The sequence below is a fragment of the Sus scrofa genome, chromosome X (genome assembly GCF_000003025.6).
Source record: "Sus scrofa isolate TJ Tabasco breed Duroc chromosome X, Sscrofa11.1, whole genome shotgun sequence".
Lineage (NCBI taxonomy): Eukaryota > Metazoa > Chordata > Mammalia > Artiodactyla > Suidae > Sus > Sus scrofa.
Genome location: NC_010461.5, coordinates 54,992,778 through 55,018,677, shown reverse-complemented (window position 1 = coordinate 55,018,677; position 25,900 = coordinate 54,992,778).

Here is a 25,900-nt window from a genome sequence, read left to right as displayed (position 1 = left end):
AATCAATTGGGCATGCGGGTACGCTGCCTGCCCTGCTGGAATTAGGGAGCAGGGATGGGGGCGCCAGCTGAGGACCTGAGAGCAGACGGAGCCCCCATAGAAGATGTGGGGGAGGCAAACAGTGTTGGAACCCTGGAGAGAAAGCCCAGTCTTCTTTAAAAAGAAGAAGGATGAGATCCTGCTGTGTATCACTGGGAACTCTGTCTAGTCACTTATGATGGAGCATGATAATGTGAGAAAAAAGAATGTATACATGTATGTGTAACTGGGTCACCATGCTGTACAGTAGGGGAAAAAATTGTATTGGTGAAATAACAATTAAAAAATAAAATTAAATTAAAAAATAAATAAAAAGAAGGAGCTATTCTCAAACTTAGGGGAAAATCTCCATAAATGGAGCCTGCCCTTCTCCATGGCACAATCATCTAGCCCCACTACCAGACCCCCATACTACTCACCCTCCTCTCTACATCCCAAAGCCCTCCCAACTCTGTTTCTCTGCCCAGATGGCATGGGAGCTCCATGATGCATCCTGGCCTCTAGTTTGACACACACACACACACACACACACACACACACACACACACACATGGGCACCACACAGGCAGGCACAAACACGCACACATGCATTTTCATTTTCTTTCTCGCAAAATGTTCCCCCCTCCTTCACCCACTCCAAGGCCATTATGGACAACTCTGCCACTTATTACCCATATCTGACCTCAGTTTTGCTCATCTGGAAAATGGAGCTAATCATTCCAAAACAGAATGTTTTGAGCTTTGGAAACATTAGCAGTTACCACCTGGCCCTCAGCTTATGTCCATGGCTGGCAGTGGGGTGGAAACAGGCAAAAGCCTGGGCTTTGGAGTTTAACAGAATGGGGTTCAAATACAGTTTCCGCAGCTTTACTAGTTGAGGGACCTTACTGAGCCTCAATTTCCTCATTTGTAAAATAGGAATAATCATACCCCCCTTGCAAGGTGACTGAGACAATTCAGAGTGAACATGTTTGGAAAAGTGAGTGCTCTCTCAAGCTGTGAAATGAGCTGCCAGGAGGTAGAAGTCGGTCCTGACAATCCGCTTCTCCCTGCCTGCCACTCTGGGCCTTGGAGGCCTCCATAGGAATGCGTCCCCTCAGCTCCCAGGGCGCCAGGAGAGAGGAGAGCTCAGAAGTGGCTAGGGGTCAGGAAGTCAGGTGGGCTGACTGGGCTCTGGGCCTTCAAGGTGGTTGCCTGCCTAACGGCTGGGGACAATGAAGATAGCCCCCTCCTTCCCACACCCCCCTGCCCCCACCTCTCATCTCTGCAGCCTCTCATTGGGGTCCCTTGCTCTCCAGGAGGCAGCCTCCTCTCTGACATCATCTGCACTCAATTCCCCTGAGGGCCATCCCCAATTTTCATTTCCTCTCACTAATCCTCACACACGGTCCCTTTGCACAGCCCGGAACAGCCTCTGTCCCGGAGCTGGCCCCGCTCACCAGATATTTGTTGCAGCTCACAAACCTAGGTTTCTCAGCTGGGAGGGCCTCAAAGAGTTCAGCATCTCCCATCCCCTTCCTCCAAGGCAATGATGAGGATGGGACATGGTGGGGGTGGAGGGTGGAAAGCCGGGACTCCTTCCACCCATTCAGCACCTCTGTGCTAATTAGAAAAGGGCACCCCCTGTAGGCAGATGCAGCCTGCACCAGTGTGGACATGATTGTTAAAGAGAAAGCAGGCTTGGTGTCAACCCCCACTCACACCCTCAGCCAGACACTCTTGTGCAGTTCACTACCTGTACAACCATATATGGTGGCTCTAAAAGTCAGCCGGAGCCTTCTCGTGCATACTCAGAAAGCCTGGACTGGGCTTCTTTAGAGACCTTGCTGCAGGAAAAGCCAGAAAGGTTATATTACATCCTGAGACAGCTCACAGCATGGACAAGCACCAAAGGAAGACGATCTGTTCACTCCATAGCCGGCTTCGTCTAAAGCAAACTTGCAGATGGTAAGGCCATTTCTGGGATTCTGGTGGTTAGAGACAAGGCACAGGGCTGAGGGTAGGCTGGCACGACGGGATCAGAAATAAAGTGCACAATGAAAACCAAAGGAGAAAGGCCAGGCATTCTGTTTGGAGAATAGGAGTTGAGGGCTGAGGTCCAGGTTTCAGCACTGCAGTGGGAGCTGAGGAAGGATGGCGGAATAGAGAGGTTGGTGCCGCAGTTCTGAGGAGAGAGTGAGCTTACAGTACTGTGTCAGGTTGGCATAGGGGAGATGGGTGGTCGTCCATGGGGTCTGTTTGTAAGCAGGGCCCCTTGGCCCAGCCAAGCAGTTCCCATTCATCTGCCTCCTTCTAGCCCCAGGATCCCAACGCTGTAAACAAACATGAGGACATTAGGATACATTGGTTTTGCACTTTCCCGTTCTAGCTCCCCTGTACCATGAAGGGAGCAAACTTCTAGTCCTCTCCATCTTTACCCCGGCAGAGCCCTATTCATCTTTCAAGCCTAGTTCAAATGTCACCTCCTCTGAACTGACTCTGAACTCCTGCCCTTAGAGTCTCTCAGCTCTCACGGCTTCTTGGACTCCAACTGTCACCACACAGATCACACTCTACTATATCTCTCGATTTTTTGTCACCCTTACCAGACTAAGGGCCCCTGAGAGCAGGGCCTCTGTCCAATTTGCCTTTGAGTCCCCAGGGTCTGGTGTGGAGCCTGGTGCTGGGAAGAAATGCATATTGGGTGATGGATGAAGCAAAATGGCTATGTGTCCACATACATGCCATTGGTCACTGGGTCTAGAAAGGGCAGTGAACTCAACAAATGGGCCAGGGAATAAAGCTCCATGACCGTTCTCATTGTAGGCTTCCAGGCCATGTCTGGATCAGAACGAAGGCATGTAGCAGGGGCCAGGGGATGGGATGGGGCAGTGGCCCATGAAGGGCTGATTCCTGTTCATCCTTGACTCATCCTCCTGACTGTTCCTCAGTCTGGCCTCAAGCTCTGGACAAGCTCCAGGAAGACAAGGTAGAGGATAGCCAAGTGATGTCTGACCCATGTCTCTGATGGGCACCATGTCAAAGTCCTATCTTGCTTGGGATGTCAGAACACACTCAGTTGCCCCCTCTCCTCTGGTCATCTCAGAGGGCTCCATCTCCCCAAGTGAGTGATTTTGGAGAGGACCCTGACTGGGGGCCCAAGCCCTGTGGTATATATCACCCCTTCCACCCCCATCCTGCTAAGCTTTGATGGGGACAACATGACAAGGCCAGGAGAATGGAGGCCAGGGTGCCTGACCTCTTGGATTCTTGATGCAGCCTTGATGCATCATCCTGTCCAGTGTCTGGCCTCTTCTGACCCAGGATTGTCCCTGCTGGGGTCTGAAGGTCCCTAGGAAGAAGAACACTCCTAGAAAGGCCAGAGAAGACTTGACTTTGGTGCAGAAAGATGGCCCCCACCCTCACCCCTGGGGCATCTGGAGGAATTTTAAGGAAGGCATCATGACTGGGCATGGATGGTCCCATGGGCAGGACAGAAGCAAGCAGCGTCCGGCGCCCGCCTGTCCACCCGCCACCCGCCTGCCTGTCCAAGCCTGCACCCGCCTGGCCACAGGCTGAGGAAGCATAATCACGCTGGGCTATTTCAGACCCATTATCTCAGCTCAGCTCCTGCTTCCTGAGCAGGCCCCGAATTAGCCTGGCGCTTTGTTCTCAAGTGCATTTGTCAGATCGCTTGGCCTGTACCTCAAGGAGAAGGAGGGAGTGGAGGGCAGGGGTGGGGAGGGGGCGGAGAGGGAGCCGGAGGAGGAACTCGACGCTAATTAAGTCTCATTAAAAAAAAAAAAAAAAAAAAGGACGACGACAATGAGGAATAAGGAGAAGAAAAAGAAACGAAGTGGAGGGGGAGGGAAAGGCTGCTGAGGAAGCAGAACAGCCGCCGGGAGAGACACACACACAGAAACGCACAGGCACACATACACCCACAAAAAGACACACAAACACACACAGCTCTCCCTCCTGGCAGCCCGCCTCCTTCTTCCTCGCTCTCAACTCTTCCCTGGCCCAGCCTGGCCAGGTCAAAGGTAGGCACAGAACCTTGGGCCTCCCTCCCAGTGCCCAGGGCTGCCAGGCTAAGGATGAAGGAAGCACAGCCCAGGTTCTAATCATGGCTCTCAGCAATGTAGGAGCCCCTGGCACCTCAGCATCCACATGTGTCACAGGAGGATATTCCTTTATGCCCACTTTGCAACATTGGTGGAATGAATTGGGAACCCTCTGTGCAGAACCTGGGCACACAGGGGCTCCTCTGCTCAGGAACAGCTCCTCCACCTCTGGTCTCTGCCTTTGGCCAGTGCCCTCCCAGGCTCAGACCCAATGAACTGTTCTCAGAGCACTGTACCGGGGCTGGAGGCCTGCTGGCCTGTGCCCCATCACCAGGGCACTTTAATGGACTATTGCTTGGGTAACAGACAAAGCTGCCTGGGGCAGGGAGGCCTCTGCATCTCCACAAAGGACCCAAATATTCCTAATGAACTAACTCTAGTGCGCTCTCTCTCTCGCTCTCTCTCTCTCTCTCTCTCTCTCTCTCTCTCTCTCTCTCTCAGAAATCTTGCTCTCTTAGTAACTTACCTCTCCCAGGACAGAAGCCCAGCTTAGTGCTAAGCTCGCCTTTCACACTCCAGCCTGGCCCTGGTGGCGCGGGGCAGGGGGGAATGTTTAGAAAGTCTACGCCCTTCTTCCCTACTGGCTGACCTCAGCCTTCCCATCTGTGAGACAGGTGACCTGCGCTCCCCTGCCCACCCCAGGGCAGGAGAGTACGTCACCAGGCCTTCGCCAACTCCTGACAGCTCTTTCAAAGATTTCACTTCAATCTTTGCCTTCAGGGCTGGCATTGACACTCCTCCTTGAGTCCAGAGGCATGAATTAAATGCCATTTCAAAAGCTCCCATAGCCTGGAGCATTCATAAAAACAGCTTAGTGGCAAGAATCTTCATCTGGGTTCAGATGGTTCTGAGAGTCAGATGGTCCTGGATTCAGTCAATAGTCATGAGATCCTGGGCAAGTTACCTCTCTTTTCTGAGCCTTAGCTTCCTCCTCTGTAAAATGGGGTTAAGGATCACTGTTACCTCTTACTGTGTCTGTGACGATGACACGAGATCACGTATGCAAAGCACTTAGAAACTATGCCTGGCACATGCTAGATGCTCAATATATTGGGCTATTTTTTAATTGAGATATAATTGACATATAACATTGTATTAGTTTTAGGTGTACAACAGAATGATTTATTTATATACATTGTGAAATAACTACCCCAATAAGTTTAGTTAACATCCATCACCACAGTTACACTTTTTTTTTCCTTGTAATGAGAACATGTTGGGCTACTATTATTACCCCTCCCGCCTCCATTTCTCCACATCTCCCCCACCCCATCTGGCCCAGCCCAGATCTGAATCCCCTCAGAGCAGGCCAGATGCTCCTGTGCCTGGCAGGGCAGAGTGGGTAGAGGGAGGCTCTGTGCAGGGGGAGCTGGGCCAGGACTGCAGGGTTTCGTGTTCCCTCTGGGTTTCTCCCTATGCTCTCTGGCAGGCCTGGGGGAGCTGGACTCACAGGGGCTCAGGCTGGCCTCGTCACTGAGGTCAGGGACGGGGGCCTTAGCATCAGGAATAGTTAGCTCTAGGAGCAGGAATGGCATGGCCTGGCTTCTGGTAACCTGACTGCCAGTCTCAGATTTGCTGGGGACTCCATGTGCCCTTGGCTGAGTCCCTGCTTCTATAGGGGTGTCAGCTGGAACCCCCTCCCCCAGTGGTGAGGTTACAAGAGCTCTAGACTGCTATAGTGGAGGTCACTGCTAAGGTCATGCCCTCCTGGGTTAGGTCAGCTGGCAGAGGTCAGATGGCATGCCCCATTCTCACCACCCTCTCCTGCACTGCTCCACTCCTCTCTGTGGCAGAACTTTTTATCGAAGTCTCTTCTGCAGCATGCGCCCTCGGAGCCTTTCCACCCTGCATTCCTGCACAAGCCTTCCAGCAGTTCCAGACTGAGCTGGGGCTCAGAAGGGATATGCACTGTGAGCTGAGTTCCCATTGTCCACAAATCGGGACCAGCTGTGAGCAGCCTGAGAGCCCCGGGCTCGTGGCCACCCCCACTCCCATTGCAGTTACAGAAGAAGGGAGTGGAGAGAGCCCACTGCCTGCCCGCCTGCCCAGGGCTCCCCCCCGCCCCCGCCCCTGCCCCAACACACACAGCATGATCAGCTCCCTAGCCAGGAACAATCAAGCATTATGAATAAAGATGTGCAGCTGGACAGAGAATTTCTCCACACCCACCTGGCCCACCCAGCAGCTCCCAGCTTTTCTCCCCCGATCAGGCCCTCTCCACCTCAGGGGTACCCTACCCTGGCACGCTTGCCTGCAGAGGCCAGTTTCTAGGGGCACGGGACTGCCCCCACCTGGCACTGCCTTCAAAAGAGCACCCCAGTCCTCTCAAAGAGGTCATTTGACCCTGTCATGTCATAACTGGGGTAAGCATGTGTACAAGGTCTCTGTGACCTCAGCCATCAGGACTGGTGGGGAAGGAGGAGGCCAGATCCTGGGGAAGCTGAGGCCAGGAACCTGATTCCAGAGCAGGAAGCTTGGTCCAAAGGGGTGTGGACCCCGACCTTGGTCAGTTTCAGTGTTAGGGGACGTCCAGTGACAAAAGACCAAGGGGGTGGGTGACTGTCTGTTGGTAGCAGAATTGTAGGATTCTAGATATTCTGCACCAACAACAGCTTTCTAGCCACGGCCTGAGCACACGAGAAATAACATCCAAGGCTTTGGGTGAGGACAGGGCTTTGGAAAGAGCCTTAGCCCTAGGAGGAAGAAATGTGCTCTGCTGGATAACAGTTTGGACCCATGGATGCCTGGGGGTGGCGGGTGGGGGCAGGACAAGGAAGACACAATGAACACAAGATTGGTGCAGGATAATCTCTGAGCCCCTGACACTACAATATATATAATCAGAGAAATCCCAGCTCCTTTCCCATTGCACCACCCCTCTCCCACTTCTGCCCCTATGTCCTGCCTCTATTGCAACCTCTACTCCCTACTCCTATCCCCAAAACCCAGCAGGACTGCCCAGGTCAGGATTAGCTTCAGACCAAAAGCTGGGTCTCTAGGTCAGTGGTCTCAATCCTGGGTGCACAGTGGAATCACCTAGGAAGCTTTGAAAAATTTGAAAGGACCAGACCATACCCCAGACCAACTGAGTCGGGAGTCTCTGGGGTTAGGATTCAGCCATAAATAATTTTAAAGCCCACCAAGGGAGCTGAATGTGCAGCCAAAACAAAGACCAACAGAGTAGTTAAGAACAGGAGCTCGGAAAGTAGAGAGCCTGAATCAGAGCCCCAACCCTGTTGTTTCCTTGTGTGGCAGATTACCAGACCTCTTCAAACCTCAGTTTCCTCAACTGGAAAAGCTGGCTTCCATGATTGTTTCAAGAGTTACACAATAAAATACACACAAAGATGGTACCCAGTAAATGCTCAACCAATGCGGACCTTAATGGCTGATTCAGACAGAGGCTGACACATTGGTCAAAAAGTCATCCCTCTTTATCCAGAGGCTTGCAAACTTAGGTTACAGGTTGGCAATGTCAATGGCATTCCACAAGGGTCATGTGGATTCATTAATGGTGGAGGCAAAAAGTATCAGTACCGAGGCATTAGGAACCGTCAGGTCCCATTCACTCATGGTTACAAAGATGGAAACCAAGTTGTAGGAAAGGAAGAGTCCAGAAATCTGGTCTCCTGACTCTCAGGTCCATGCATGTGCTCAAGTCCATACACATGTGTCTGCTATGAACATAAACACACAGTAGTGTACCTACTAAGTACTGGGCACTGTGTCTGCATGGAAGGGGCATGGAGGTGAATATGGCAAAGTCCTTGCTCTCAGGGCTCAGAGCTGGGCTAATACATCTGTTAATCACAAAGGATGAGAAGTGATCAATTCCACCTGGAGAGAAGGTCGTATCCAATAGGAGAGATCCAGAAAAAGCTTCAACAGTAGAGGTGGGCCATGGAGAAGGTGTTCCGGGCAGAGGAGGAGACATGGGTAAAGACATGGAAAGTTTTGAAGCAGAGGTTAACCTTTCTAATCTTTAGAAGAATAACTTAGCTTCTATGTGGAGGGTGGAGGAAAAGGTAGAAGCAGCGAAGGGACTACTGCTCTAGCTCAGGGGACACCTGATAGGGATATGATTCAGTCCTGTTTCTTCTCTAGTCTCCACCCCTTACTGCTGCTAACTTCACCTGATTACACATTGAGAAAATGAGTGCCATCAAACAAGAACTTCTTTTTCTCCCCACAAATTCCATAGTCCCTTTTCTCCTTCTCTCTCCATCACAATGGAGTGTGAGGCCTTTCTTCTGTCTCAGACCAGCCCTTCAAACTGTTCTCCAGAGTCCACCCTTCTCGCCTTCCCAAGGCTCTTTTGGGTGGTTTCTCCCACTCTCTGTCTCATTCCCTTTAACAAAGACACACTTTCCCTATTTTCCTTCTTAACAAAAATAAGGAGGGGAGAGGGGAAGGAAAGGAGGGAGGGGGAAGGGGAGATAAGGGAAAAAGGAAAAAAAAATTAAAAACAAGACTTTCCTTTGATTGACATCTTTCTTCAGCTGTGGTCCCACATCTATGTTTTCCTTCACAAGGGAATTTCTCAAAGAGCCATCAACATTCCACCTCTGCTTCCTCACCTTCCATTCATCTGTTAACCACTGAATTCTGGCAAAATCACTCTTATCAAGATCACCAACAGTGCCAGATTGCCAAATCCAGCAGGTGTTCTAGAAGCTGATATTATGACGGGTAGGCCAGAGCGGTGGTTAAAATAGGGCTTCTGGAGAGAGCCTGTCTGTGTTTGAACCCTGGCTCTCCCACTACCCAGGTATATGACCTTGAAAAAGATATTTAACCTCTCTAAGAATCAATTTCCTAATCTGTAAAGTGGAGTTGATAATCATAGCACCTACCTCATTGGGTTGATGTAAAAATTCTCCAAGATCATCCCAGTTCAGCTCCCAGTATTGCCTGACCTCCTCCTGTAAAAAGTCTCTTCTCTCAACCCTGGGACAACACGCTCTCCTGGCTTTCCCCTCCTCTATCCGAATTCTCCTCTCCTCTCTGCACTCTCTCCTGAGGTGAGCACATCCATCCTTATGGCTTCAAATGCATATGCCTGTCACTCCCAAATGTTCATGTCCATTCCAAACTTACCTGATCTCCGGCCTCATTTAACCAATCACCTACTTGATATCTCCACTTGAATGCTTAAAGAAAAATGCCAAATAAATATGTCCAAGGATGAGTTCCTGTTGTGGTGCAGTGGAAACGAATCCAACCAGGAACCATGAAGTTGCAGGTTCGATCCCTGGCCTCGTTCAGTGGGTTGAGCATCCGCTGTTGCCGTGAGCTGTGGTGTAGGTTGCAGACGCCACTCAGATCTGGCATTGCTGTGGCTGTGGTGTAGGCCAGCAGCTGTAGCTCCAATTTGACCCCTACCCTGGGAACCTCTATATGCTGAAGGTGTAGCCCTAAAAAAAAAAAAAAAAAAAAAAAAAAAAAAAAAAAAAAAAAAAAGTCCAAGGAAAAAGCCTGAATTCAGACTGAAGCCTGCTCCTCCCTGACTTCCGATCTGAGTAAATGTACCATTTACAAGTTGCTCAGGCCCAAACTCCAGGAGTCCTCCTTGATTCTTTCCTTCCCCTCACACCCCACATTCAATGTATCAACAGGTTCTGTTCTACCTCAAGTATATCTCTTCTATCAATGTCTCTCCACCTGTCTTGCTGTGACCATTTTTCCCTACCCTCCCATTTCTTCTCTTACGCTGCTACAGCCTAGGCTCCTCATGACGGCCAGAGTCATTGTTTTTTCAAAAATGTGTTATGAAGCTACACCTCTCCCTAACTGAAAACCTTGAGGTAGATTTGGGCTGTGCTTGGAATGAAATGCAAGCTCCTTACTCTGGCTTACAATGTCCCCCAAAGTGTGGTCTTTGCCTCCCCCTCTGACCACATCCTTTGAAAGGTCCCTTCCTTCTCTCCACTGCAGCCACACTGTATCTTTTCTGCTTCTTAACACACTTGAGCTCTTTCTGGCCTCAGGATCTTTGCAGTTGGTCCTTCTGCCTGGAAAGTGGACTCCTTGGCTCTTCACATTGCTGGCTCTTCATCAACCTTGAGGGCTTAGCTTAAATATTGCCTCCTTATGGATGTTAGTCAGATTCTCTAACCACTGAACCACAACGGGAACTCCTTAAATATTGCCTCCTTATAAAGATCTTCTTTGGAGTTCCCACTGTGGCATAGAGGCTTAAGGATCCAGCATTGTCTCCGTGGCAGCTCGGGTCACTGCTGAAGCATGGGCTCAATCCGCAGCCTGGGAACTTCCATATGCCATGGGTGTGGCTGGGGTGGGGAGGTGGGGGAGGTCTTCCCTGAACATCATACCTAGAATAGCACCCCCTTGTTGTTCTCTATCACAGTCATGCACTTACAGCCTTCACATCTCCTTATGTATGTATTCATTTGTTTCTTCTCTGTTTCCCTCACTAGGATGTAAGTATCATGAGGGCAAATACCTCAGTATTCTTGTTCACCATGGTTTCCCCAGAATCTAGTACAGTGACTGTCACTGTGGCTGTAGTGTAGGCCAGCAGCTGTAGCTCTTATTCAACCCCTAGAATTCTATGACTGCTGAATGAATGGATGAATGAAGCAAAACAGAAAATGGACCTGGAAAAAAGCAAATTGAAGACATGTTGAGGAAATAGACCTCATTTAAGACTTGGTGATGGATTGGGGGTTGGGGTGAGGCGAAGAAAGAAGGCAATCCTGACTCCTAGGTTTCTGGCTTTATTGACTGGGTAGATGGTTGTACCATTTATGAACTGGACATCATCGAAAGGAACTAGTTTTGGGGAAAAGATGATGCTTTCATCTTGAGGCACTGAGTTTTAGGCTCCTGACTGACATCAAATGAACATGCCCAATTGGGACCTTGGGACTTGAATTCAGTCTGGAACCAGATGAATGTTCAAGACTATTTATAAATAATGGGGCATGATCAGAATGGCTGGAAGCAGGAGAATGAGCATGACTGCTCTGGAGAGAGTATATAGAGAGAAGACCAAAGATGAAAACTAGAGCAAAACTGGCCCATGTATGGCAAGAGTAAATAGTAAAGGAGCCACAAGATGCAAGAGCCCTGGAGCCATTAGTTACCTCCAAAGCCAAGGGAGGAGACAATGGCAAGCAGGAAGGGACATGTGGCAGGGTAAGATATGAAGATGGGCAAAGACCACTCGATTTGGTGACTGACAAGAAAGCCATTGGCCGTTTTTAAAAGAGCAATATCAGGTGAAAGGGAGAGAGGACACAATGCAGTAGACTGAGGAGAGAGTGGGAGGTAAGGATGCAGAGATAGTGAGGGTAGACAACGCTTCCAAGAAGTTTGGCTGAGAAGGGAGGGCAAGAGAGAAGATGATAGCTTAAAAGGGAGGCAGGGTCAAGGGAGGGTTTCTTTGAAGGATGGGGGAGAGCTGAAAATCCTTGTAGGCTGGGGAGGAAATAGCACTCAAAGAAGGGGGAGGGATGGAGATATAAGAGAAAGGGAATAATTGATGGAGTTAAAGGTTAGGTATGGAGCAGAGAATAGACATATCTTCCTAGGAGACAAAATAGAGAGGAAGGAAGAGAGGGAGGAGGAGAAGAGACTGGGAGAGAGGACATACAGAAAAATTCTGAGAGGGACAACCTTTGTCTTAGCAAAACTGGAAGCCAAATATTGGGAAGGGTGTAGCCGTGAGGCTGGAATGTAAGAGAAATGGAAGATGGGAACCGTAGTCCCAAGGGGATGAGTTAAAAGATTGTGGAACATCAGTATCAGCAAAGGCTTCCCATTAATGCTAGTGAAATTAGAAGTGCCAGGAACTAACTGGCCAGGGCTAGGGACAGCAGCAAAACTAGCAGATGGTATGCAAAGATTGAATGGCTTCAAGTTATGAAGGTCATGGCTGGCACTAGGGTCTAGAGTAGACAAAGCAGGGAGGTGAGGGAGGCTTGGAGAGGATGGAGGACTGGGGAGAATGGGGTAGGGCATAGGAATGAGGGACTGAAATGCTCAGAAGTGGGGTGACCAATTCATCTTTTTCATTAATCCAACACCTTTTTACTTAAGAGTTCAGTTCCAAGCACTAGAATTAAGACCAGGTTCATGAGGAATGAAGGAGCCAGTCATCTGAGGTATGGGCTTAGAAAACCTGAGGATTAGAAATCCTGGGGCTGAAGTCTTTCCAAGTAATGACAAAGCTTGAGATGTAACTAAGCCAATGGTAAGTTTCTATAGAGAGGGTGTGTAGATGAAGTCATGGAGGTTGTAGGATGGCTTGGGATTGGGCTGAGGGGATATCCACGAGGATGCTGAAGCAGGGGCCAGGCTGGAGAGAAAGGCCAGGGGCCTGGTGCTGTGGGAACTGAAGAGTGGCCAATATTTTCTGGTGGGCAATGGGACTAAGAAAGGGGGAGGGGCTTCTAGTCAACAGCATGGTTTTCTATGGAAGAGGGGGCATTGGAAGTTGGCACAGGAGCCCTGGCCATAAACAGTAATTAAAAACCTGGACTACAGCAGTCTCCTTACTGCTTCTAGAAGCCAAAACGGGCCAAAGTAAAAAGCAGAGCATCTACTAGAGAGAGTTTCTAAAGGCAGACATGAGTTTCAGTTCTGATCTGAGAGTAAGAGGAGGACGTTTTGGAAAAAAGATGGAGGTGGGTGGCTTTGTTGCCAACAGAACGGGCTTCCATGGAGAACACTTGGGGTATTGATGGCTAAGATCAGACTTGGAGAGAAGGAAAAAGGACTGAGTAGCACCTAAGAGCCTTTTGTCCTTGGAATAGTCACCACAGGTGGCAAGATCAGAGGTCAGGGAAGGAGGCCATCAGGGAGATGAGAATGGCCTCTGGGAACACAACCACAGCAGCTCATCCAAAGAACCAGATGCAAGAGGCAACAGAAAGAGTGGGACTGCCTGGTGCCCTGAGGGTGACAAGCAAGAAGCGTAGCAAACCTCCTGCCTTTTCCTAGAGATTTCTCTGCTGGACCAGCCACTCCATATCATTTGTCAACAAGTTGGCCCTAATATCTCCTGAAAAGAGTTGCGGTCAGAATTTTGGTGGTGTAGACAGAGCACCATGTTGGCACAGGACAGTGTGAGCAGGCCTGTGTACTTTCTATTCAGTTGCTTTGCTCTCTGTACCTCATCTATTTCCTCCCCTGAAAGACCAAGATAAGAATGCTTTCCTCACAAGATGGTGATGATGATCAACTGAGAAAATGCTCTAAGAAGTTTTTGTAAGCTTTTAGTCACTGCAGAGATGTCAATTGGGAGAATTTTATTACTAATGGGAGGAGGGCTGTGGCCCCGAGCCACTCTGATGAAGGCCGGCCCACCCGTTAGCTAGTCTGGCTTTCCAGCAGCCCATCTTCCCACCTGTCAGTGCAGGGACTTGTGCCATGTTGGGAACCTGCTGCTGCTGGAGTAGGTAAGATTCCAGTGAGAAATGGGTGGGAAACCAGAATGCTGGGGAGAGGGAAGCATGGGAGTATCAGGAGGAGGTATCCATCTGGCTGCCACATTACCCTGTCCTCTGGGGCCACCAGGACCTGTATGATTCCTATCTCTTGCTTTTCTGGCTAGTTGGGGGCCTCAGGCTGGCCAATTGGATGCTGGGCAGGAAGCCCAGAGGACCAGCCTGAGCTGGAGGTGATTTCTACTGGCAACCCTCAGGGGCCTAGAGAAGGTGGTAGGAGAGTCCTGAACTGAGCAGAGAGGGGCCTGCAGCCCCAGACTGATACTGTCGGGGAGGAAGGAGATGTGAGTGAAACAGCTGAGCTGGAAATTGGGGAAATCAAACATAAACTACCTCAATAAACCTGTCAAGGCCAACAGACTCCCTCTTTTGTTCCCATTGCCTGACCTGTACTTGGCTTGTAAAGGGACAGCAAATTAACTCTGATGTTTAGGCAAGGCCTCTTGTGCCACTCTACCCAGGTTAGAATCCTGGCTCTACCACTTATTGGCTGTGAGACCTTGAACAGGTACGTTAACCTCTCTGTGCCTCAATTTCCTCATCAGCAAAATGGGATGCTGTGGGATTAAGTGACTTAGTATTGGTAAAGCAGTTAGAATGAGATCTGGCATAGAGTAAGCACTCAATGTTTCTAGAACATTCTAGAACTAGAGTTTGGAAAGTAAAGGTTTTATGGCAAGGGCATTAGACTTGGGTTCTGACAGATCTGGATGCAAACCCTCCATTTCTCACTTGACCTCTCTGAGCCTAAGATTCCTCATTTTTAAAAGAGAGGGTGGACTAACTCTTAGCCCACAGAATAGTCTACAGACTAGATGAAGAAATGCCTGTAGTTATGTCTGGCCATTTCCAGCATTTAGTAGATGCTCAATAAATAACGTCCTCCTGAAATCTCCCGCACACCTAGCACCATTTTCCAGGGACTACTCCAGATGCCTAAACAATCACTAGTACAGTGCAGGATCCTTTTCTTGCCTGGTACCTATCTTGATGGGGGTTGGCAAAGTCCAAGGGCCTGAGACTTTTCTGTAAGAGCGTCCTGCTTCATGTATCTTAGAGCAACAGCGCTTCTCAAACTGTAGAGCCTATCAGAACCACCTGGAAGGGCTTATTAAACACAAATTACTGGCCCTACTCCTAGACTTTTTGATTTAGTGGGACTAGGATGGGACTTAAGAATTTGGATGTCTAACAAGTTCTGGGGCTGCTTTGAGCATCACTGCCTTAGAAGAGCAACTGTGATATGCAGGCAGAGAACCTGGGCAACCATGGATTCTGATTGAGTGGGTCTGGGATTCTGTATTTCTAATAAGTTCCCAGGTCCTGCTGCTGCTGCTCTGCTGACCACACTTTGGAGTGGCTGACACTTAGTTCATTACAAGCCAACCAAAAGGTTGGCAGGTTAGAGAAGGCAAAAAATCCAGGGGAGGGGAGGTACAGGTCTCTTAGGCAGAAGTTCAGCCAAAAGGCACTATCAGAGAGGCGGTGACAATGGAGTGCTTTGCCTGCAAGGTGAAGACAACAGTGAGGGCAACAGGGCTGGATTCCGGGAATGGCAGGCCGCCTGGGTTGAAATCACTAACAATGGTGAGCATGTGTCCCAGTGCGCACGAGAGAGAAAACAAAAAAATTGAAAGAATTTGATATATTTTTTTAAGTATCAAAGTAGTATCTTGGGAAAAATTAAAACTTTGTTGGACTTCCTTACACGTACTTTATGGGTTAGTATTGTTTTTAATTTTAATTATATATGTCCAGTGGAGGGCAGGGGCTGTGTAGTCTGTTCAGAGCTTAAAGCCTCTAAAGGTCTTAAAATCCAACCCTGGTGGCCACTGAAGTCTCTGTCCCTGAGCTTTGGGGCCTAAGGTTGTGGCCAAGTGTGTGTTCTGCTGGCTTTCCCTCACTCCCTCCAGGATCTGCAGAGGAGATTCAACTTTCTTAGAAGAAATAAAAATCATTATCAAAGGGGATTCAGGATTCTTAGATGGGGTACCAGATGTCACACCAGAATAAAGAGGGTCCAAGGGCCTGGAGAGGCATCATTCTCACTGGATCAGGGAACAAAGGAAGGGCACTTGTTACCCATGGACGCTCCAATTGGCAAATATGCACACCAGCACCCCTTGTTCACCCGTACCATGAGGAGTACCCCCAGCCTACTCAAGGACAAAGAGGCCCAGGATTCCAAGTAACACTGACCTGCATGTGTCAGTACACCTCTTCAGAGCCGTTTGGGACAAATGACCTTTCTAGTCTCAAACTTGGTTTCTTTATCTGTAAAATGGGGGTAATAACAATTCCCACCTTATAGGCTGTTGTGAGAACTAAATGTGGTAATATAAATAAGGTGCTTAGAACAATGCCTGGGACCTAGTGTATTCTCAAAAAAAAAAAAAATGGTGGTTATTCCCTCTTACACTGTTGGTGGGAAAACAGTATGGAGCCACTATGGAAAATAGTATGGAGTTTCCTCAAAAACCTAAAAATAGAACTGCCATATGATCCAGCAATGCCACCCCTGGGCATATATCCAGAAAAGACAAAAGCTCTAATTCGAAAAGATACATGCATCCTAATGTTCATAGCAGCATTATTTACAGTAGCCAAGACATGGAAGCAACCTATGTGTCCATTAATAGGTAAATGGATAAAGAAGCTCTCTCTCTCTCTCTCCCTCTCTCTCTCTCTCTCTCTCTCTCTCTCTCTCTCTCTATATATATATATATATATATATATATATATATATATACATATAGCTTCTTTATCCATTTATATATATTTATATAATGGAATACTACTCAGCCACAAAAAAGAATGAAATCATTCTATTTGCAGCAAGATGGATGCTACTAGAGATTATTATACGAAGTGAAGGAAGTCAGAAAGAGAAAGACAAATACCATATGATATCATTTATATGCAGAATCTAAAATACGGCACAAATGAACCTATCTACAAAACAGAAAGAGACTCACAGACATGGAGAACAGACTTGTGGTTGCCAAGGAGGAGGGGGAAGTAGTGGGATGGAATGGGAGTTTGAGATTAGTACTTGTAAACTATTGCATTTAGAATGGATAAGCAATGAGATTTTACTGTATAGCACAGGGAACTATATCCAGTCCCCTGGGATAGACAGTAATGGAAAAAAGAATATATATATCTGAGTCACTTTGCTGTAGAGCAGAAATTAACACATTGTAAACCAACTGTATTCAATAAAAAGATTTTAATGGTGGTTATTATATAGCAGTAGCCCTTGTCATAGTAATAGCACCATCTTAGTAGAAACAGAGATGAGTTTGGGCAGGGGAAATATTCATTCAAGAAGACAAAGGGGCAGATGGGAGAGCTAAGTTCTATTCATCATGTTTTGAAAGGAGTCTTCCAGGATGCTCAGGGCCACCTCCAACTGCCTAGTCCTGCCAAGACATGTGGGGGCCAGTGAGTTCATCAGACAAAACCCAGAATGGGCCCTGAGGGACCTGGACACCCCAGTGATGGAACTGAAAACCTTGGGAAAGCAGGGCCCATTTCCATCTCTTCTCCTAGTTGAAAGTTATTAAAACAGAGGAGCAATGGAGGCTGGGGTTTGGTGTTCCCTCTCCAGACTGCTGCGGGCCTATATGAGTAGTATCTGACCCACCTGTCAGCACCAAAATGCTAGTATAGATCTGAAATGCCCAAGGCTTTTCTTTTCCAAAAGAGCACATCTGTATTCAGATGCACTTGGGAGCCCTGAATCAGCTGCACATCTGCAAGGTTCCAAATGCTCCCAAATCCCACCCCCAGGGCACCAATGTTGGCTGCAAGGATGGTTTCAGAGGGTGATAAGAGATGACCCCTGGTCATTGCCTCCTCCTCTGCCTGTGCCAGCCCATCCAGCCCATCCCCCTTATCATCCCTGGGAATCTCTTAAAAGCCTCTTCAGGCTTTGAAAGTTTCATTCTCCCAAACACACAGAACTGGGGGAGTCACAATTTACTTGCCTTCCGAGTTTTATCATACAGACATCCCAGGCTGCCAGTCGAAGCTTCTGGGCGGCATGAGATTGGCCAAGAGCACACTGAGCTGCCATTTGGCACCACAGCCCAGACCTGGGGCAGGCTTTCCAAAGTACTACGGCTAATTTTCAGATGCCTCTTTTGCCCTTCTCTTCATAGATGCTGACTTAGGGTGGGAACCATGGATATTGCCCCATCCCTTCAAGTCCCAGAAATGGCCAGTGACTAACCCAAGGGTGCATAGGGATTGCTGGGAAGAAAATCCAGGTCTCAGGCCTTCAGGCTCTGTCCCATAGCCGTGTTACTGGATCACCTCAAACTTTCTCAAACCTTCCTCCAAGTGTGCACGCAGTGCCTATTAAATCAGTCTTCTTGGCCTGGCCAAAGGCCTCCTCCCCCTTCCTCCAGGCCGTCCATCCTGCATCCCAGACCCCCTCCCCTCCAGCTTCAGGGCCTAATCCCAAGTGTCCTTTTCACATCCACACCCCTCCCTGCCCCTCCCCCAGCCTGTTCTCCATAGGAATGGGCCTCCCCCAGCCTTCCTATCTCTTGCTTCCCACCCCCCTCACCCCCAGCCCTATAGAGTGTCATAAATTCTAACGAAACCCCATCAGGGGAAGAAAAGGAGCAAAAAGTGCCTAATTGGCAGGGGCCTCGAAGCTCTTGGTCCCTGTGGTGGGATTGATAAGGTTCCTGGGAAGCAGTAGGGGTTTGGAGAGAGGAGGGGGGAGGCTGGGGGCCTGCCTGCCAAATGTAGCCAATTAATGTCAGTTCTGCCTTTCATGCCAGCCAATTAAGTCCCACATACTTGTCACCAGCCCTGGGAAGGGGGGCAGGGAGGGCGGGGCAGGGGGTTTCAAGGGAACAACTAATTTCCCTGCAGCCAGGATAATGCAGCCTTCAAAATGGGGAAAGGGTGCAGGGGGGTGGAGGCTAAAAGGTGGCTGGGGGTCGCTGGGGGCAGGCAGCAGGAGAGGGGGCAAGGTGCAGAACACTGGCACTCTGTGGGGACTTTGTTCAGGGCCCTGGAAGAAATGGAAGCTGGGATTGGCTTCAGGGCCCAGTAGCTGCTGGGAACTGGGAAGGGAACTCACTTTCTCACTTTGTGCCTTGCACAAGCAGAGCCAGGCACTTGCCAGTTATTTCATTTAGTCTTGACAAAAATTCTGCACAGCTCAGAGAGGTCAGTGAACTTGCTCAGGACAGAACAGCTATAGATGGCCAGAGTAACATGCTATTAACCTACCAAGGTCCATGGTGCGTATACCTTAAGACTCTTGCAAAGCAGGGGAAGTGGCTTAAGCAGCCAGGAGCCCTAGCCACCTTCCTCTTCACTTCCACCAACTGGATCAAGAGTCTTTTTTTTTCCATCTTTTTAGGGCCACACCCTCAGCATACGGAGGTGCCTAGGCCAGGGGTCAAATTGGAGCTGTAGGTGCTGGCCTGCACCAAAGCCACAGAAACACAGGATCAGAGCCACATCTACAACCTACACCATAGCTCGTGGCAATGCTGGATCCTCAACCCACTGAGCAAGGTCAGGGATCAAACCTGTGTCCTCATGGATACTAGTCAGATTGGTTTCCGCTGAGCCACGATGGGAACTCTTGGACCAAGAGTCTTAATGGAGGGCAGCACAGCCCAGGTTCCCAGACAGCAGGTTAAGGTGGGAGATGGCGAAAGACCTCTCCAGGTAGGAAGAAGGACAGTGGGAGAGGGACAGGGAACAGTGTCTCAGTGAAGGAATATCCTTGCAAAACTGGGGATGCCCACCATTCCAAGGATGCAATTGGCTAAGGATAGAATAGATATTTCCAGACAGTCAGAGATACCGAGGGAGTCTTGCCAGCTCTTCCCTTGAAGTTGCCTGTCTTGCTGGCCTGGAGGGAAATTCTGAGTGCTCCTGAAGGAGGGTCCAGGAAAAGCCTGGAGATGGCTCAGGAGTAGGCTGGCACAGGGCTTCAGGGCTGAGGAAAGAGGCGCCCCCCCCCAGAGGCTGCTGAGAGCAAGCAAGGCTCCTTGGGGCAGCCTCTAGCTCAGCATCAAGCACTTAGTCTCAGGAGCCAGTCTGTTCCCAGGCTTCTCCTGGGGAGAAAACGAATGAATGAGACAGAACTGAGTGCCGACCTTGGCTCCACCACCTGTGAGCAGAGTGATCTTAGGGGAGTCCTGGCCCCACTCTAAGCCTCAGTTGTTGTCATCTGTGAAATGGGGATAAGCAGAATCCCTACCTCCAGGGCTACAATGAGGCCCACAGAAGAGATAGGATGGGAAAGGGTTTGTAACCTTTGACTGACTAGCCAGGTTCGAAGCACTTTTGAGCAGGCAGTTGCAGTAGGGCAGATGTGCCTAGGAGCTGGGCCACACAGTGCCACCGGCTGCACCTCTGCCCTGGGTGGTGCAGGCCATGGCGCCACAATGTGCGCTTTGTCATGCAGATGATTTTGCCCGCCCACCCACCCCCAGTGGGCCCACTAATGACCTTGAGAGCTGGTTGGAGGCTGGGGCAGGCTAATTACATGGCCCCAAGCCCGCCAAGACCCAATAATTACACAGCGACTTGTACAGAGAGGGTGGCTAATTGTGTGACAAGCTGTGAGGGGAGGGCCAGGGCACCCCTAGAGCTAATGAGCTTCCCCCAGAGTCCATGGGGCAGGGCCAGGGCGAGGGGATGTGGCATGCAGGCCCTTCCCATTCCCAGCCCCCCATGGCGCCCAGCTCCTGGGAGGGTGGCAGGGAGCGCAAGAGGGAGGCAAGCAGTGATTAAGAGCCAAAGCTCGCCTCAGACCTGTCTCCTCTTGCCAAGTCTTGCCTCAAAGCCGCACCTGGTCGGGCGCTATGGGCCTGCTCTCCCGGGAGCAATCCCCCTTCGCCTTCTTCACCCCAGGGTGACTTTTCCAGGCTTGCCTTCTTGCTCCCAACCCCAACTGGCTGGCAGATTGGCCGTGGCAAGGAGTAGAAGACAGATCTGGGAAATCCTTGACCATCAGAGCTGGCAGAATCCCCCAGGATCCCTCAGTCCAGCTCCCACTTTTCACAGGGGTAGGAAACCAAAGCCCAGGTCAGTCAGAGTCCCGGCGAGCTCATGGCCTACTCTCTCATCCATCCGACTGAGTTTTTTTGTCTCTTTTTTTTCACTCAAAGCAGTCCTGGGTCCTCTGAAGGCCTTGGAGCGGCCAGCTCTAGGTTCAAATTCACCCTTTTGCTTTCCAGCTGTGTGACTTTGGGCAAGTCATTTTCCTCTCTGAGCTCTGGTTTTGCCTTGCCTGAAAAATGTCAATGTTACGAGGATAAAATTCATTAATTCCAGTGAAACCTAAGGCTCAGGGCTTGGCACCATGTGACCTATTTAGTGTCCTCATGCAGGACTCAGACATCTCACCTGAATAAGTGCCACAGAACAGCCCGAGGCCTCTCCAGCCATTTCCACCTCCCTTCCAGGTCCAGCCCCCACCCCTATCCACCAGAGACCACCTCCGCCACCAATTCCTCCCTGCCCACCTCTCTATTTTCTTGAGAATGGAGCAAAACTGGAAGAGCCAGGAGTGAGCACATGGGATGAATTAGCCCTTCTCTATTCCCTTCAGACAGGGAGCCCTGTGGAAGTAAGACTTTAAGGTGGAGAAAGGCCTGGGCTCCTCCTGTTTCTTAGACAACCTCCCTCTCTGTAGCCTGCCCCTCAGCTCCTGACATTTTTGGACCCCCCCCCCCAAAAAAAAAGCAAACAGGAGGCAGAAGCACTGAAGTGGCTGCTGACAAGTCGGAACAGCTTAACAAATTACTCCTAATAAACTACTGGGGACAAGAAGCCGGGGGGTGGGGTGCAGAAGCCAGACTACTCCCAAACAGCACCTCCATCTGTGCCCTGGTAGGCCCGGTCACTTCCTGGAAAGCCAGAAGCTTTCTGGCTGGGAGGCTTACCCAGGGAACTTCTCCAGCCACCCAAACCCCACCAGCCCCAGTCCTGACATCTGAGGTTCCCCAGGCCTCAGAACCATGGAGCATCCCCCAAGTCAGAGAGTCTCACCTTTACTGAAGCTCAGAGCCTCAGCTCTGCTCCACCTGGCTCAGAAGGAGAGGCAGCAAGGCTGAGCATTCCCACCCCCAGCATGTCTGGTCCAGGGGCTCAGCTTGGAGCCCTCAATTTATTTGGTACCTGGCCATCCTACCAGCATGTGTGTGGACAGGATTCTGCCTGTGGATACAGCTCTGGCCGCTGAGGCAAAACATCTCTCTCTTGGGCTTCTCTTGCTTTCTTGTCTTTAACACAGAGGCTGTCAATCCCCCAAGGCCCCAGATAGCCCTCCAAGGCAGTAAATACGATTGTAGACAGGAAAGCACTGCCTCTATTTTAAAGTGCCATGCACAGGTTGGTTGTTGGAATGGGTGCTGATTATGATTGTTATTAGTGTTATTAATTCATGTCCCTTCTGTATTCTTCATGTCTGCCCTTCGTTGGACTGGACCTGTGAAAGGAAAGAGATGATGGACTCTACCAGAAATAAGGAACACTTGCAAAGCGCTTTAACTTACATCTTTTTTTTCCTTTTTATGGTAGCCCCTGCGGCATATGGAAGTTCCCAGGTGAGGGGTCAAACTGGAGCTACAGCTGCCGGCCTACACCACAGCCACAGCAATGTGGGATCCCAGTCGCTCCTGCACCACAGCTCATAGCAACGCCAGATCCTTAACCTACTGAGAGAGGCCAGGGATCCTCATCTTCATGGATACTAGTTAGATTAGTTTCCACTGCACCACAACAGGTACTCCCACTAGTCAAATTCTTAACCCACTGAGCCACAAAGGGAACTCCTTCACCTGTATCCTTTCTAATCCCCACATCAGTGCTTAAAGGGCAGAGTTACTATCCCCTTTACAAAACAAGCAGAGGGGCAGTTGGCCTCTGACCAGTACCAGCCACTGCCCCAGAGGCTTCAGGCTTCTCCTCTCCCAAGATTTGTTTCAGCAATCATGGCGATACTTCTAAGCTCAGGAGGCAGTCTGGGGGAGAGACTTGGGCCAGGGAGGAGGGGTAGAGGCCACAGACAGGAGCCTGAAGCTCAGGCTCAGAGAGCTTAGATAACTTCCCTGAGGTCACACAGCTAAAATGTGTTGTATCAACTGCAAATCCATGCCCTTCCAGTCAGCTCACTTTGTGGGCCTGGATCTGGCTAACCTGGATAGTCAGGGGGTCTCCACCTTGGATGCTCAAAGATCCGGGCCTCAGAGTGGGTCCTGACCAGAGGGTGCAGGCTCCATCCTAGAGAGCCCTGAAATGGGGAAGTTCTCAAGGGGGAGCTGGGCACTGCTGGGAACGACCGTGTGCCGAGGCCTGTAATCTGATTAAGCCATTAGAGCCGCTGCCGCAAGCACGCGCTGCCAGGCCTCCAAGTCCTTCAATTAATCCCCAGATTAATCTGCTCCTTCTCCACGTCACCTCCCCCCCACCACACCCCGTCCCCCAGCCCCAACAAGTTGGTTCTGCCCTGGAGCGGGAGGGAAGCCAGCCCTTGGGGCTTGTGGAGCTGCAGCAGGGCCACTAGAGAGCTCCCAAGGCTGTCCTCACTGCTGTCCCTCAGAGAATGGGGCCCAGCCTGCTCTGGCCACCTTACCTTTGGTCTGCCTTCCCCTATAACTCACTTAAGCCTTCTTCTCCTAAAAGTTCTGCATTCATTCAGCAATGCTTGAGCACTTGTTATGTGCTAGGCACCGATCTTGGGGTCTAATGGTAAAGAAGACAGACCCTGGCCCCAGGGGCACCCGGTGTAGCAGAGGAGAGAGAGAAATGCATGGGTACCAACAGTCCCGCGTGCTCCATGCCACGGCAGGGGGCCCCCTGACTGGCTGAAGGCGGTCAGAGAGGAGGGTCACTACGCGCAGAGGAAACCTGTGCGAAGGCACAATGACTGCTGCGAAAAAGCACAGCTTATTTGATCAAGGTGGCTTGAATGGGGATGGAGAGGCAAGCTGATAGAAGATGAGGCTGGGAGTGGGCTGTGGCCCAGGGTGAAGGTGTTGCTTATATATGTACATGATGGCGTGAGCCAGGCATGAGGGTCCATGTGTGCACACTGCTGCAGGCCTGAGTGTGCATCTCAGCTTGCATGCTTGTGCAGGATGGCCACTTTTGTGGTAGGCATTAACATCTGAATGTGTACTCCCAGGAGAACATATGTGTGGGTAGGTGGGTCAAAAGCCACCTCCAGAAAGTCTCCCTGCATTCTCCTGAGCCATCTCCAAAAGTCCCTTTTCTCACTGCCCCCTCTGTTCCTGGCAGACATTAGGCCTGGGGACAAGTTTTTCCTTCATTGATGTGTCTGTGTGTGGGTGCTTCATTTCTTCAACCACCCTGCCAGCACCCCCAGAGACAGGAACTAGGGATGCCATTTCTCCTGTAAATTACTTGCCCACCAAGTGCCAAGGACCAGCAGCTTCCAACAGAGTGTCCCTAGACCTAACTCTTCATCAAATACGCCAGATTCCTGAGGGGCGGGAATTCTCAGACCTGGATTCATATTCCCTTCTAAGACAGGGCCCTTCACTCTACCCTGACTAACACTAAACAGTGCCATGTAGGCCTGGGAGACTGGCAGTGATGGAGATGTCCACCCACTTCTCCACTGCCCTCCTGGCTGAGCTCCCATAGCAGCTTACCAAGATTGCTGCAGAGTCCTCATTGCTCTCCAGCTTTCCCCCTTGACCTTGCCAAAACCTGGTGTCCACATACCAGTCGAGAGGGGAAAGTTCCATGAAAACAAAGTCAGATCAGGGTTCCTGTTGTGTCTCCATGGAGATGGATCTGACTAGCATCCATGAGGAAGCAGGTTCGATCCCTGGCCTCTGCTCAGTGGGTTAAGGATCCAGTGTTGCCATGAGCTATGGTGTTGATCGAAGAGGCAGCTCAAGTCTGGCATTGCTGTGGCTGTGGTGTAGGCCAGCAGCTATAGCTCCGATTCGACCCCTAGCCTGGAAACCTCCATATGCCGCAGGTGTGGCCCTAAAAGGCAAATTAAAAAAAAATAAAACTAAGTCAGATCCCATCATTCCTCTGCTGCAAGCCCTACAGTGGCTCCCATCTCACTCAGAGTAAAAGCCACCATTCCTCCCATGGCTCTTCCCGTGGCACTATAGGATATACCCTCCCCTACCCCATCATCACTTCTCTGACCTCTTCTAACTCACCCCCTGGCTCACTGCCCTCCAGCCACACAGGCCTCTTTGCTGTTCCTCCAACAACCAGGCCCTTTTCTGCCTCAGGGCCTTTGTACCTGCTACTCTTTCTGCCTCGAAGACTCTTCCCTCAGATAGAAACAGGGCTCACTTTTTCTCCTTCATTTTTTATTTGTATGCCTCCTGTCACCCTCTCAATGATGCCCACCAGGACCACTATATTTAAAATTACAGGTCACTGTCCCCCCCACCCTGGCACTCCCTATTCTCTGTCATCTGGTCCTTTTTTTTATGATAGCACTTATTACATTCAAACACATGGCATGTTTCACTCCTTTATTACGTTTAGTATTTGTCTCTCCCCTCACTAGAATGGACGCTTCATGAGATCTCTGTCAGAGATAATAACTGATGCCTCTCAGCTCCTAAGACATTTTCTGGCATCTAGTGAGCACACAATGAACATTTGCTAAAAGAAGGCCTTCTGAGGAGGAAGCCCCAAGGACCAAGTTCTTCACAAAGTTTGCTTTGAGCTGCAGGAGTTCCAGTCTTCTTTGCCAGGCTACCCAATGCCCTCTCCTCCCACCAAGATGTCACCAGATCCCTTGAAGCCCCAAATGGGATTGGAGTGACCATGCACACAAACACACAACTGTGCAGGTGTGTGTACACACACCTTGTCCAGGCATGGGAACTGAATTCAGGTTCTTTAGTTCCATTGCTAACACACAGAACTCCAAAGAGCCAATGGGCCCTGCCCTTCAGCTCCCAGTTTTGTCTCAGCTGCTGCTCTTGTTCTCCCAATAACTCCATCATCATCTTCAGGGACCCTAGCCTCTGACTCTCTGCCCTCAAGGTTTTCATTGGCCCTTCTCTGACCCTCCCTCTGTGTCCCCAGGCCCTGTGCCTCACCCCTTGGTGTATCCAGACCTCAATCCTTCCCCTCATGGCGCCCCAGCCACTGTGCTTCTGCTCTCAGGGTCTCTCTGACTCCTCTCCCTGTCCTTTTAGCGACCCTGTTATCCCTGCCCCACTCTGCTTACTGACTCCAAGTGCTGCCTTCTCCCTGCAATGCTCTCCCTTCCCACTTTCTGGCAAACACCCAGGCTTTGTC